The 15561-nt window shown below is 37.3% G+C and overlaps 1 protein-coding gene across 3 annotated transcripts in view; it reads left to right on the forward strand.

The window, feature by feature from the left end:
• grip2b (glutamate receptor interacting protein 2b) overlaps nt 1-15561 on the forward strand; it is a 241637-nt gene that overhangs the window by 89423 nt on the left and 136653 nt on the right. The window lies entirely within an intron of this gene.

Below are 15561 nucleotides of genomic sequence, written 5' to 3' on the forward strand. Positions count from 1 at the left end.
CATAAACCAAAAGTAGCACCTATATCTGGTTTGGGAATTCTGACAGATTTTTTAGTTTTTTGTTAGTTAAGCTAAAAGAAGTATGCTTGCTCTGAAAGTATCTTTAGCCTTAACTACAACTAAAAATAAGAATAAATAACTGTATCTGCACTGGGTACTTCTTAACATTGAACATCTTTTCACATTGATGTAATTTAGTGGTATATAGATACAAATTGCTTTGATTTGTATCAATATACCGTATCTGTATTGCATCTGTATTTGACTGATAAAAAATATTTAAGAACTCAGCTGTAATCTTGCAAGTCCTATTTATATGGCCCTCATATAAAGACTTATGGTGGACCTGATTGGGCCCCCGGACCTTAGGTTTGACACACATGCTCTACCACAGTGAACTCTGGTTTGCTTGTAGACTTAACTTTTACCATCTACCCTCTATAACTATATTGAAGTCAAACCTAAACCTTTCTGAAGAAATCTGAGATATTTTGCATATATTGAAAAGTTTCTCCTCTCTTTTCAAATAAATATTTTCAATATTCAAATTTTATATACATATTAATTTATTGGGGCTACATAATTACCTCTCAGCTGATTTACATGTTGCTGGGTACCTCATGTTCTTCAAAGACTTTTTTTTTTTTTTTGACCTGGTTCTGCTTTTTTTTTGTTTACTTTTCAACTTGCTTTGATCATGCAAAAACAGCTGTGCTAAAAAAAAAATGAATCTGGGACAAAATTCATAGATGTAGTGTTATGTGTGAGAGAGGAATGTACAAACATTTCTTCAATCTTCCGTTTATTTACTCTTTCACCAAGAAATCTTTCTAATCACTTGTCAGTTTTCTAGCAGCCGCACTTCAAAGAGCTTCACACAACAAGAATTATAATGTACACAAGGAAAGGTCACTTCGGATGGTTCAGGAAAAACACCCAAAATTACATTTCCAATCAGTACAAAGAGCTTCTTCTGTCTTGTTTCAAACCCATTGATGGAAAAACTGGCTGTCAAAATTTCATCGTTCGAGAAGGAGGGGGAAAAAAAACAAAGGGAAGATTTTAGTTTTGTAGATGTTATAATTTCAAAAGACATATTTTACAAAAAGTCATTTTAGTTTTAGATTCTAGTCATTAAACATTAAATTAAGCTCAATTATTCAAAATAGTTTTAAAGGTTTTCCGTTGAAGGAAACCCAGCAGACTGCATCGAGTCATTGACTCGCACCAGTTGCTTGGTAGAAAACAAGACAGAGAAGCTCCTTGGAGAGAGTATTTGTTAAAGACATTTCCTTTTTGCGTGTGTCTATAGTAGGCTTTGACAGATTCAACCAGGCTGTATAATGCTTACGTTTCATAAAATTTATCTCAGTAGGTGGAAAGGTTGTCAGATGAGGTCAGGCAGTATTCTCTTTGAATGTGACGTCTGCAGATGAAACTGATGTGAGAATAAAGACAACCTGGGAAGATGTAGGTATGTTTTAATATGAATCATTTATAATTTCATTTGGTAATGTGGAGAATCATCCGTTCTCCATGTCTGAGGTTAAAGAAGAGTCAGTGAGTTGAATTCAGGAATTCCATTTATTAATACCAAAATACAGCTGGTCCATTTCTCATGCCTCCTTTAGGAGGTAACAGACAAAATGGCCCAGAAGAGTTTGTGATCTCCTTTGTTAGCCCGTCTCTAAGCTACGCCCCAAAGAGGGCGTTCCCTGGTGTGTCACTTCCTCTAAGCATAGCTCTCATTTGCATTTTCTAACATGTCATTTCCTTTAGCTTTAGCTTAGCAACTAGCTAACAGAGATAGAAGAAAAACACAGAATTATTTATTCTCAACAGTAACTTGATAAATAATTTGAATAAGTTGTTTTGAATAAACTGAGCAGAGTTTTTAGCAGGAGCTCTTTCAATTTGAACACAAACATAAATAGTAAAATCTATTGGACTGTAAGGAACAACCAGACTGATTGGGTCAACAAAAAATCTGCACAGCCTCTCAGAAAGTAATTTTTACAGCCTGCGTTGTTAAACAGGCAGGAGTTTTTAAAAATTAGGAAAACAAACTGTAGCCAAGCATCTGCTGGAGTTAAGGCAGACCAGAGATTAGCACCAGTTGGGTTTAGTCAAGGATCCCAAATACTGTGAATTTAAAATATCTTCATCTTCATTTGAATCAGCATGGAACATCTCTGAATGAAAATAATTCAATTTGGTGAAAACAGATAATTGAATTCCTTGAGTGAAGAATCTTAAACTTCCCAGTAAATGTATATTTTTTATTCATTCACTGGTATGAATGCTACTTATAACTACTTGTCATGTAGTAATGTCCTGCAGGACATTCAGTCTTCTATTTATTACCTGATAACAGTTTAGCTGCACAGCAACAAAGGTATTTTTCTGCCTAAAAGAGAAAACGTTGCAGATCAACCAGGAGAAGAAGGTGTCAAGAGGCCTGTTTTGAGTTTATTATAGTAAAATATAGTAGCACTTCTGGGAAGTGGAAACAAGAATACCTTTTCAACTGACTCTCTTCTGAAAAGTGTTGAGGGGCAATGAGGTGCCCATGAAAGCAATTGCCTATATCCTGAGAAAACTAAAACCAATCTCAGCCATCTTGTACACATTCACTTGAGAGCACTTTCCTCTGGTTACACCGTCTTTGCCTTTTGTTTGATTGTTCTTTTGTTTTTCTTCTTTTGAACAGTTTCCAGAATGAATAGTGACAGACCAAGACCTCTTAATTGGTTTGTGGCCTCTCTGGACGTTTAGGGCCCCTTGAGGGTTTTTTGTTTGAGGCTTTTCAACCCTGACAAACACAAATATATCAAAGGGGTCAACTTCAAATACAGTGGGGAAAAAAGCAACTTCACAAAGCCGTGCTGACTCTGTAGAGTAGAAAATATATTCGACTTTTGAAGTCCAATAAATCAAAAACTTCTTTGTCAGAGTAGGTCGGTGTTCCTCGTTAACTGCACCTCGTCAGACACTCTTCTACCCGACTAAGTGCTCCAGCTGACAGACGGTGACAGCCACCATGTACTGTAACATCAGTGTAGAAAAGCCCTGAACTCCATGCATCGTCTTTAAACACTCAGTTCATGTGTGAATCTCACTGTTAGGCATTAAATGTATCAGGTGCCAAACAACTAAGTGAATGAAAATACCAGAGAATCCTAGAAGCACATGGCAGCACCTGGTTTGAGACAAGTCAGCTCTCAACACATGATGGCTCCCTGCTGAAAGTCAAAGTCAATAAAAGTGCTGAACATTTTAATTCTGAATAAGAATAATGGCTGTGTGCCCTGAAGCAAACTCTCAAATTAACCTTAGGCACTCTGCTTGAAAGCAAAGCAAGAGACAGCAGTGACTCAGAATAAGCTCTTGATGCAGGGGAAGAAACTTACTCAATAAGCCACTTTATATGCTGACGTCTACAAGAAATGGACTGGACTTTAATGCAGAAACATGGGAATGAGATACGCTGCTTTTACTCCTTTAAACTCCACATACACCTGCTGTTTAGACCTTATAAAAAATGTTTAGATGAGTTTTTACACATGGTTTTTAGTGTAAATAATTTTACAACTTGAAAAGTCAGTTCCTTTACAAGTTACAATCCTAGTGAAATGATTTTCCTCTTAAAATCTTCTAAAAAAAACAACAACTAATCAGCGTCCTTGGCATTCTGAATCTTTTTGAAAACAAGATTTTAAGTATTCTACCAGAAATGTCCAACTAATCTATCAATCTGCCTATTGATCATCATCTTTTCTTTTCATAAAAGACAGGGACATGGGCCTTGTTGAGACTTTGGATTGTCTCTAATATCCTCTCAATAAGCTTAGCTCTAGTGGATTTTAACATCTAGATCATCTATATTATTGTTTCCTAAGGACATAGTGAGAGATATCATTTTAATAGCATGAGCAGAGATAAAAGAAAAAACCCCATTAAACTAGCTCTCAGGGTAGAACTGCAATATTTTCATAATAAAACAGACAAAACAGGCAAAATAGAAAGCAGTATGAATCTTTGCTTTGAACAGATATGAGTTTATTTCCTGATTGTGGCTATTTTTACTACTGAAGTGACCTAGTTCTTGCCTTAGGGATCCACACGGCTCATCATATCTTGGTACTGATCTTTTTGCTACATCACCACCAGGACTGAGTCGGTAGAAACATCATCTTTAAACAAACTGAGAAGCTGCTGCCACATGTTGTTGACATTTCCATGATGCCTGAGGACGTTTTCTATCCTGTTAGATCTCATTGGTTTGAGGTTTGGAAATCATAAGGCTGGTTAGTTTTAGAGATCAGAAAAAACCAAAGAAATCCTCCAGATATCACGTTTCAGGTTCAGTGTCTGTACATTCCCTCATGAGACACTAAAGGCGAAATTTAGTTGGTAAACTCTCACATTCTCCACCCCCACTCCTCTATTGGGTTCTCCAGTTGGCTTCCCCACTCTCTGCTTCTCCTTGTGCTCATTTTGTCGTCCTCTTGTTCCCTTTCTCTCATGCACTTTGACCTCAATCAGCGCAGACATGTGGGTGGATGGATCCCACTCCAACAGAGGCACCAGACCTGTTTAAACCTCAGCAGCCATAATCTTTCTATCTACTGATGCCTTTTTATGAATGTGTTGTACATTTGTAATACACAGACAGCATATCAAAAAGAATTTAGCTTTATGAATTTTATGGCACAAATTGAGATTAGATTATTGGATTAATCAAAATATTCTTTATTTTTGGCAAATCTACAACCATTGTCCTAAAAGGTTACAATATGATACTTTATTTATTTTTATCAATTAATTGTATAATCAAAGACATTGTTCTGCAGTCTGATATTTAGCTTTTTTTCTCCCTTGTTGTCTCTTGAGATTTTGAGACTTTAGTTTTTAAACCCAAATTTTGTTTCTTTATGAAGGTTGCTTGTAAAAAAAAAAGTTATTTTAGGATTTATGAGTTCTGATTTTTAAGCTACACAATCACTGTGTAGGACTGAGGAAGATAGAGATTACAATAATAATCTCCAGCGTAGGACAAAATATTAACTTTATTGTCCCAACTAGTAAATTTGGCTCCTTTAATGAACATATGGCACTGGTCACTTACTCCAGCATATAAACCAACAGTAACATCTACAGCAGCTCCTGCAGCTCATGGCTTTTGTCCATACTACATAACAATGCAGACATTTTGAATGTTTTTGTATTTTGGTCAGTAAAATGTGATTCTGAATTTGGTCGTTCTGGTTTTGGACAAAAGAATGATTAACGACGTGCAGCGAGATGAAGACAAACACATGAACATCAGAGCACAGTGGCTTCCTGTAATCAAGAAAGAAAAGATGAGCATTAGTTAGTGTAATTCAGAACAACAGAAGAATTTATACTGATATTTATGTATTTTTGATTAGTGTTTCAAATCATCAAAACAAGACGTAACTTTTCCCTTTAAGCAAATTCAGATGATTAACATTGGAACCAAACCAGAAGGCAGAAGGACCCGCAGGACATACTAAAAATATTTCTGTCCCAATTATTTGAAATTTTCTAATTCAAAGTCTTTACTTGGCTTCATGCATAAGGAGAATGTTTGAAGTGTGAGGTGCTTGACTGATGACCACTTGACGTTTTATTTTTGGTGAATGTATCTGAGGCGTCTGTGTGTTTAAAAATACATTAAGCTGCAGCGTAAGGTCCTGGATCCATGCATCCTCTCCCCATGCATGCGTGGGTTCTTATTCCTCCCACAGTCCATAAACGTGACAGTTGGGTTCATTTGTGTCTCCAAGTTGTCCTAAGTATGCATGGTTGTTTGTCTTGTGTCTTTGTGTTGATCTGTGATGGACTGGAAACCTGTCCAGAGTGTACCATGATAATCACATGGTACAGTCTGGACAGTGTACCATGTGGATAAGTGTCTCTACCACAGGGTCAAACTCCAGTCCTGGAGGGCCACTGCCCTGCAACTTTTAGATGTGCCTCTGCTGCACCACTTGAACAGAATAATTAGGTCATTAAGGCTCTGGAGAACTGATCTACACAAGGAGGTCATTAAGCCATTTCATTCCAGTGTTTTCTATCTGTGGCACATCTACAAACTGCAGGACAGTGGCCCTTGAGGACTGGAGTTTGACCCCCCTTAGCTCTATACTGTAGACAATGGATGGACGTCTGTTATGTTGCAGCTTTGACTTCAACTGCATGTACTTCTACAGGAACATATAAACTCATTATTCCTTTGTAAGACGCCTCTTAAAAGATGAGCCTGCAGCATAGAATACAGATATCTCATAGAAAGTTCAGTTTAAAGAGAGAGAATACTTTTTGAACTAAATCTGCTCGGCAGTTGGAGTTTGTTATATAACATTACTGGTCACTGTTTTTCCCTCTGCTGGATGTGTTTTGGATGGATTTGTCATTTAATTAAACACTCACCACAAACTCCTAGATGGAAAGGCCAATTGCCTGAATGGGTGCTTGACAGGACTGATGCACATTGTGGAGCTTCAACAGTGAGGCTATTCTTCAGTTCACAGAAAAATAAAAATATAAATGACCCGGCTGACTCACCAGTCTCTGACACCACAAATGGCAATTTGCTTCCATTCTAAACTGTCTGGGTCAAACTGTAGATGGACTGGAGGAGACCTACAACAACCCTGCCAAACCAGCTTGAAACCATCCAAAAGGTCAAATTTGAATCAAAACATTAAATATTGCCACATTATATAATCAAAACAAGCCAAAGTTCTGATAATGATAAATTAGCTAAATGCATTTTCAACACAATCTGGGTGAGCAAAAATATTTGAGCTAAATTGAAGGCTTGCCATCTGCTGACCATAATGCAGTATTTCCTCTCATTTGATTTGCCACATAAATTGGCAATTTGCTTCTCCTTTGAAAGCCATCCGATCAGATTGCTTGGCTCATTTAACCTCCTGTGCAGAGACGGATGGAGTCGAGCCCAACTGGTTTCACTGTGGAGGTTGAGAGGAGCAGCTGGAAGATCTGGAAAGCTCTCAGCTATTACTTATTTTGATACCGCTGCTATAATAGCATCTGTGTCGCATCATTGGAGGTTGATTGCAAATTTAATTCATCTTTTTCATTTTAAAAGACAGTCTCAGAGCATAGAGCTGATAAATAAATAAATGCCAGGGTAATTTTAAAAAGGAATCAGTTGCAGGTAATGATTAAAACAAAATTATTACAAGTCTCAGAATTAATTTCTTGTACATAACAAACATTAAAAAGAACTTGGTATGAATTAAGGTCGCTAACAGTAATTTAATTGGATTTTCTTATTGGTAAACATAAATTTTTTAAAAATAAATAAACGGTAAATGTAATTATCAACTATTATGATATTCTATAATATGATTTTGTGACTTCTCTTTGAAGCTGCTTATGTATGAGTTTTCAGTCACCTTAACCCAATTATTTATATTTGTGTTATCCATTTAATGGATTTTACTAATAAATATCTCCACAAAGTTCCCACAACTAAATTACATTTTAATAAGAAGATGCCAGCACAGGTTCACAACTGTCTGTCTGTCTGTCTGTCTGTCTGCCTGTCTGTCTGTCTGTCTGTCTGTCTGTTGAATTCAAATAGCAGTCTGACTACAGAAGCAGAAAGATTAAATTGAGGATATTTGCCTTCAAAACGAAAATCCACTGGAAAAGAACTTCTATTCTTCTAATTGTTTTTCTCCAGTAGTAATTTTAGCTAGTATGTTATTTGTTTATCTCCTTTATAGAGGGTATAAAAGCAACTCTGTAAAGATGATCAGGGTTACCAGTTTTGGCACTGAAGACATTTTGATATTCAATTGGGCAATCCTTTCAGCTGAAGAGTTTATCATGATGTGGGATCTTGTTTACAGCAGAGTCTGTGCCCCGGATCCATGGTTTATGCTTTTTTTCTATGAGATATCAGCGAGGTATGACTAAGAGCTAAGCTAACATACATACTTCTATGGAAGGCTGTTGCTGGGCAGGAAAATCAAAAACACTGATCATATTTAACATTTACAGAATAAAATGGTCTGCCTTCTTGTAGATTTTATCCAAGTCAGTTTACTTTTTGGTTTCCTGCTGTATGTGCAACAACTGTAGGAATCTTGCTGAAGTTTCCATTATTGTTGTTCCAAGGTTTCAGGGATTTTACAAAAGCCGATGCTGCCTAAGTAAAGGGTCTGGCGATACATGTTATGTCCAAAGCTGCAGACTAAAGTGTGTGGTAAAACATTTGTTCTTCTTAACATAATCCTCTACAGTTCCTGTTGTATGTCTGGCATTGTGTGAAAGGATTAAGGACTGCAGCTTAGTTCCACAAAACTATAAATGTTTGAACACAGTAAAGCTAACCTCTACTACACAAAAACCTAATTTCTCCATTGTGACTCTTTGCACCTTGAACTGAGAGCCGTGTTCCTTCTAGCTTTGCCTTTCTTACTTTGTCAGTTTTTTTTTCTCTGTAGTTTGTCAGTTATTTTAACAGCCTGTCCACCATATTTCTGGGCTCAAAGCAGCTAAAGATCAGACATTTGAAGGATGTGTTCTCTAACACATTGATGCTGTCAGGTCCTCATGTTATGCACATAGGCTACATATTTTATTGTTGAAATAAAGTGCTGCTGGACATGCTACATATATGAATGTGAGTTTCCCTTGGAATCGCAAACACAGGTTTTAGGTCCAAACTCTAAATACATTGACTAAATGTAGCTGTTTCTGATATTAATTCAGAAATGTTGAACTCTCCAGATTCTCTGGCAGTTTTCATACTAAAACATTTTGCACATATAAAAACAGCAGAATAACAATGAGAAAAGAGGGAAACTATCTAGAGCACCTTTTAGTTCCAAGCTTATTCCCTCAGTGAAAACAAAAGCTTTTCCTCTTCAGGTGAAGAAAGCTAAAGAAAATCCTCTACTTTCCTCTGCTTAGGTTTGATGTTTTTTCTTTCACGCCTTCGTCACTGGAGACAAACATTTCCTTTGAAATTGACCTCAAATTGTATTATTTCCTTAAGATTCTTTTGTATTATTGACCTTTTTGTGAAAGTTACAATGTCACACTTTTTGAGTCTTTTGTTAAAGTCAGTGATATGTATTTATAACCTTATGCCAATATTTCTCACTACACTCTGACATGAAACTACAGGCTGTAATGTATTACATATTGCCATAACTGGTTCTTATCAAACATTCATATTAAGTTTTAGAGTTTTTCTTTATAACACATCAACAATGCATGTACAGTAGCTTCCAAAGGCAGTGGATTGATGTACAGTAATTGTATCATGGACATGCACAGCTTATAAAAGGCATTAGCTTTCATCTTTCTTTGATATTGGTGATGAAAATACATAATTGGGCTAAATCTTCTGTTTACATTGTTTCTTTCTGCTGCCTTTCATCGAACAAACAGCCACTGCTTTCATAAGGCCAGTATTTTTATCAGTGTGTTTGATGCAACTTTTTGAAAAGTTATATTTTTTTATTTGATTCTTGATGTGCGAAACAAGGAAGACATTTTTTGGATGAGTTTTGACACTTTTGAGGACAATGCTTATAAGTTATTCATTGCACTGTGACACATTTTTCAGAAACTGGGAAAAATCTGCTAAAGATTTCTGCGAGCATGCATCTTTTTATTTTATCCTATAAATAATCATCTTACTGTAAGATAATAAACCCTAACTTCCAGTTAGTGATCAAAGAGAGTCATGAATGTGGGATGAACCATGAATCTAAAAAGAGGAGCTCCCTGGCATTTCAAGAACCACACTTAATAATTTACAAATAGGTGGGAAGTAGAATGATTGTTTTGTGGTTTAAAACATCCTTTTATCTGTCATTGTGTCTATTCATTAGCGCTGTGTTTCCAGCTCATGGTATAAATGAAAACACAACCTCGACAGAGGCTCTTCATGATGTGAGGTGCACACAGAATCATCTGGATAAAACCGTTGCCCTAGTTTTCAGAAGCTGCCTCTGTTTTCCAGTTGTACCCCAGTTTTAGAACGGTTCCCATGTTGTGCTCTGATGTCAATGTTCTGGTGTCTGAACCACTGACTGTTGTTCTCTTTCCTGGCATTAAAAGCAGAAGGAAAAATGATGGTTGCTGTTGCATTGAAGGATAGAAACAGCAGTGGGTGCTGTTGCTTTTGGTTGCACAACTGCTTAAACACCAACACAAGTTCAGAAAAGAAACGAAAAAGACTGAAGTAGGTGAGAAGAGGGGCATGGTTCATAGAAATAATTGTAGGGAGGAATAAACATTACTTATGAATATATGAAAACAGAGTGAGAGATGTATAACATTATGCATGTAAGATTTTAGCTAAATAAGTGATATTAAGGATTTAAAAGGGATGGAAAGTAAAAAATGAAGGAGAAACTGAGGAAATGTCAAAGTAAGGAACTATTATAAGATGATAATGACAAAGGACAAAAAGGATTCATGTAATGAAAAAAGATATGATAGACTAAATGTCTGAAATTTAAATGTCAGAAAAACAATGTAAAGAATCAGCTGTACTAAAAAAATACAGTGATTTTAATTTAGGATAAATGGCAAACATGGATTTTAAAGAGAACAACGAATCACAAATGGTCTTTCTGACCGCAAGTTATTATCTTCTGTCTGCTAAGCTGTGTTTATTTAAAATACAAAGTTAGCTATTATTGACTATTATTCATGTTTTATCTCAACCTGGTAAAAGATATTTATCTACCAGGTTGATCTGTAAATGATTGTGCAGATTTCATTGTTATTTGTCTGCCTTTTTAAGTCAATGTGATTCTGTCATGTAACTAATTTGATTTTGTTGTGATGCTTTAGCTAATGATCAGTGTTCACTCTAATCTTTGACTTCACCATGTGTAGAGTTGTTTTATTGTGGGTTAAAGTCCCTGTGGATAAATACATTATTTCCATGAAATGCATGAAACACACACTGTACATGTCACATATGTTTGACAGTGTGAACGGCCCTGGCGAAAAAATCCGATTTGACAAAAAATCTGAATTGGGTCACTTCAGGCTGCAGTGTGAACGCAGCCTGAAGTGACTACCTCCAAAGTAGATCAGGAACATGAAATGAAATCTGCCATTCAAAAATAATAATGCAGTCCAAATAGCTGCAAATCAGAAAAAAGTTGACCAAAATTGCTCAGCCTTTTTTTTTTTTTTTTTTTTTTTTTTTTTTTTGCTGTTTTAGGAAAATGAGTGAGGTTTAATAGTTGCTTTTGAGAGTGATGGATGCAAAGTGAGGAAAAGTCCCATTTTTAGTGCCATAATTGATGGACTACTTAGAATTATATGACTAAACCTCTCTAAATCTGAGTCTTTTGGCTGTTAATAAAAACGAAGGAAGGAGAATGCCAGTGGCTGAGTGGTTAGTTCCTGTCTTAAATAGAGAGATTTATGTATCTTGCTAATGTCATCATATTGATGACAGAAAAATGAGCTGGAAGATTCTGGTTTTTTGCCAATGAATATGGAAACTTGGTCTTTGGAGCCAAGTGGCATCAGGACCTGGCCTCGTGTGTGTGTGTGTGTGTGTGTGTGTGGGGGGGTGGGGGTGTGTGTGTGTGTGTGTGTGTGAGATGGAGAGACTCTTTCCCTGGACTGAGGATCTCTCCTGGAGTGTGTGACCTGCCTGCTGTGGGCTCCACAGCTGACTGCAGTCAACTCATCAAATGCTGGGGATTTAAGGAGCTGCCATATCTTTCTGGGTGGAGTCGTGCCACAGTGTGACTTCTCCAAGTAATACAGCCAAGTCCAACAGAACATCATTATTTAATGGTCCATTAATTTACCAACATCATTTCGGTCAGTAAGAACAACAATGTCCTCAGTAGGGATTATTGAGAAGCTCTACCACATTGGAGGACCTCGAAATGCACCAAGTTTCTGTTGGTCTGTGTACAGTGATTAGGGTGTTTCCTCACCTTGGGATTTGTTGGGGCACTAACCCACAAGAAGAAGATATAGGGGAAAACTAAACCACACTTTAAAAGAAGAACATACAACCCCTGGCAAAAAGTATGGAATCACCAGTCTTGGATGAGCACTCATTCAGACATTTCATGCTGTAAAACAAACTCAGATCAAAAACATGATACAATATTAAGGTCGTTCCAAAGTGCAACTTGTTGGCCTTCAGGAACACTCAAAGAAATGAAGAGAAAACATTGTGGAAGTCAGTGAATGATACTTCAATTGACCAAACACAGGGAAATAAATATGGAATCACTCAATTCTGAGGAAAAAAGTATGGAATCATGAAAAACGCATAAACAAAAGACCATTCAAAATACATCACTAGTATTTAGTTGCACCACCTTTGGCTTTTATAACAGCTTTCAGTCTGTGAGGCATGGACTTGATGAGTGACAAACAGTATTCTGCATCAATTTGGTGCCAACTCTCTTTGATAGCAGTTGCCAGATCAGCTTTGCTGGTTGGACCCTTCTTGTGGACCATTTTTTTCAATCTCCACCACAGGTTTTCAATTGGGTTGAGATCTGGACTATTTGCAGGCCATGACATCGACTGAATGTGTCTTTCTTCAAGGAATGCCTTCACTGTTTTTGCCCGATGGCACGATGCATTGTCATCTTGGAAAATTATGTCATCATCATCAAACATCTGTTCAATTGAAGGGATGAGAAAACTGTCCAAAATGTCAATGTAAACTTGTGCATTGATAGAAGAATTAACCACAGTCATCTCCCCAGTGCCTTTGCCTGACATGCAGCCCCATATCATCAAGGACTGTGGAAATTTGGTTGTTTTCTTCAGGCAGGCCTCTTCATAAATCTCACTGGAACGGCACCAAACAAAAGTTCCAGCATCATCACCTTGTCCAATGCAGATTCTTGACTCATCACTGAAGACAACTTTCATCCAGTCATCCACAGTCCATGATTGCCTCTCCTTAGCCCATTGGAGTCTCGTTCTTTTATGTTTAGGTGTCAATGCTGGTTTTCGTTTAGCTTTCCTGTATTGAAATCCCATCTCCTTTAGGCGATTTCTTACGGTTCGGTCACATACATTGACTCCAACTTCCTCCCATTTATGCTTCATCTGTTTAGTTGTACTTTTTCGGTTTTCAAGACAAATGGCCTTAAGTTGTTTGTCTTGACGCTTTGATGTCTTTCTTGGTCTACCAGTACGCTTGGCTTTAACAACCATTCCATGCTGTTTGTATTTGGTCCATATCTTGGATACAGCTGACTGTGAACAGCCCACATCTTTAGCAACCATGCGTGAAGGGTTACCTTCCTCAAGAAGTTTCACAATCCTCTCTTTTGTTTCAAGGGACATTTCTCTTGTTGGAGCCATGGTTCTCACCACTCCACTTCGTCCAGCAGCCCTCCAAGGTGTCATGACTGCAGGTGTTTTGAACTGCACACTAACGGGCACATCTAATCTGGGGCAGGTGTCCATTTAGGGAAAGGAAATAGACTGGGTGTGTCCTTTTTTTCTACCTCCAATTTGAGTGATTCCACACTTTTTTCCTCAGAATTGAGTGATTCCATATTTATTTCCCTGTGTTTGGTCAATTAAAGTATCATTCACTGACTTCCACAATGTTTTCTCTTCATTTCTTTGAGTGTTCCTGAAGGCCAACAAGTTGCACTTTGGAACGACCTTAATATTGTATCATGTTTTTGATCTGAGTTTGTTTTACAGCATGAAATGTCTGAATGAGTGCTCATCCAAGACTGGTGAGTCCATACTTTTTGCCAGGGGTTGTACTTCTTAGAGTCAGCGTAGGTAATGTTACCGGGTAGATGATTATCAGATACCTGTTGTCTCTCTGACCATGATAAGCAAAAGATGGATGGATGAAGAAATCATGAAACTAATTCCAGGAAATTTTCAGTTTGTTCTCTGTTTTTTCACATGTTATTTTCTGATCAACCAGTGAATGTGAACCCAGTGTTTGTGCTGCCTCTAACTTCTGAAATTCTTTGATAAATCAAATATGCAACAATGACAACAAGCCGGTGTAACAACCTGAGAATATGACCAACATTCAGTATACACATACATACAAGAATGCAGGTAAAATTTATGTTATTAGATTTTTTCAATGTCAAAATTTAATGTTGACATTGAAATGTGTCAGATTTGTAGCATACAAAACACAAAAGACACTACAATGTCTCTGGGAACAAGAACCTTCAGCCATGCAGGCTGCGCAAGGGTGTAAAGAGACAAAAAATAGGGAGTTCATAAACACTCTTGACACAAAATAGTACAGTTTTCAGGGCACTCGCCTCTGTAAGAGACTGTAAACAGTCAGTCAGCATCCCAAGGCTTTCAGGATTTATTTTTACCATCATACCCTCTCTGAGATTAGCACTACAAAATCTGAACAAAAAGAACAGTGGTGGGGGGATGGAGAGGCTTGGTGGGTAAATGATGGTTTTTTGAGCAGATGTATTTTTAGGAAAAGGAAGGGAAAAGAGCATAAAGAGAATGTGGGAAGAGTTGTGAGAGCTGCTGGGTAAGTGGTGTCAATAGTATAAAAAATTAAATTCAATCATCAACCTACTGAACAATAAGACATGAAAAATTCAAAAGTGTGTGTCTATGTGTGTGTTTGTCAGAGGGAAAGAAACATGCTGGGTGATGTTGGACAGGAAGGTCCAGCTAACTGTCAAACCTCAGATTTAGGAGGAGAGGTGAGTTTTCTATCACTGCGGTGGAACAGTGGGACATATTTTTACTCTCTCAAAATCTCTGACAGGGTCGTAGGAATTTGTCCTATATAAACCTCACACAATTACTCTTTCATGTGCAGTTGTTTCATTAAAGTGTTAAGGGGACCCACAGCTTTAATTAAAATCCACAACAGATTGTAAAAGGAAGTTATTTTTTTTATTCTTTTTACCTAAACATGACAATTAGCTTGATGTATGGAAAGCAATACTGCTTTCCATACATCAAGTTAATTTATATCTAATATTGCAATGGACAGTACATCTGAGCTTACTCAGTCCTTTTGACACAAGTTCCATCAGTAACGTATTACCTTTTATTTACCTGCTTCCAAACTGTAGATGTCGCTACAGAGCATATCTCTCTGTATTCAACAGTAAGTAGCAGAAGAAGAATCTACAGGAAGTACAAATCTCATACCGCCTCTACTGTAACTACACAGCATGACCTTATAAGGTTTATATATATGTAGCCGGGTGGTAAAGTTTGGTTGAATGAGTGTACTGTTTCAAGGTGTTGGTTTTCTTTTATATTACAGTAACAATGCTATTGAATTATTTTGGTTCAGTTATGTAATATTATTTGTTCTTTATATTTAAATATGTGCAGGTAGTTGGTGTCTGGTGCTGCACATTTTGACCACCAGAGAGCAGTGTTTCAATGTGGTTGCTGTTTCCCAAGACGGGGCAGGAAATGCATCTTGTTGTCTTCCTGTGTTGCTAGGCTACGTGCTGAACGTGGATGTGATCTGTAAGTGTTTCATCTGCGGGAGACAGATTTGGCAGAAAATCG

This window comes from Xiphophorus hellerii, chromosome 20 (assembly GCF_003331165.1).
Source record: "Xiphophorus hellerii strain 12219 chromosome 20, Xiphophorus_hellerii-4.1, whole genome shotgun sequence".
NCBI lineage: Eukaryota > Metazoa > Chordata > Actinopteri > Cyprinodontiformes > Poeciliidae > Xiphophorus > Xiphophorus hellerii.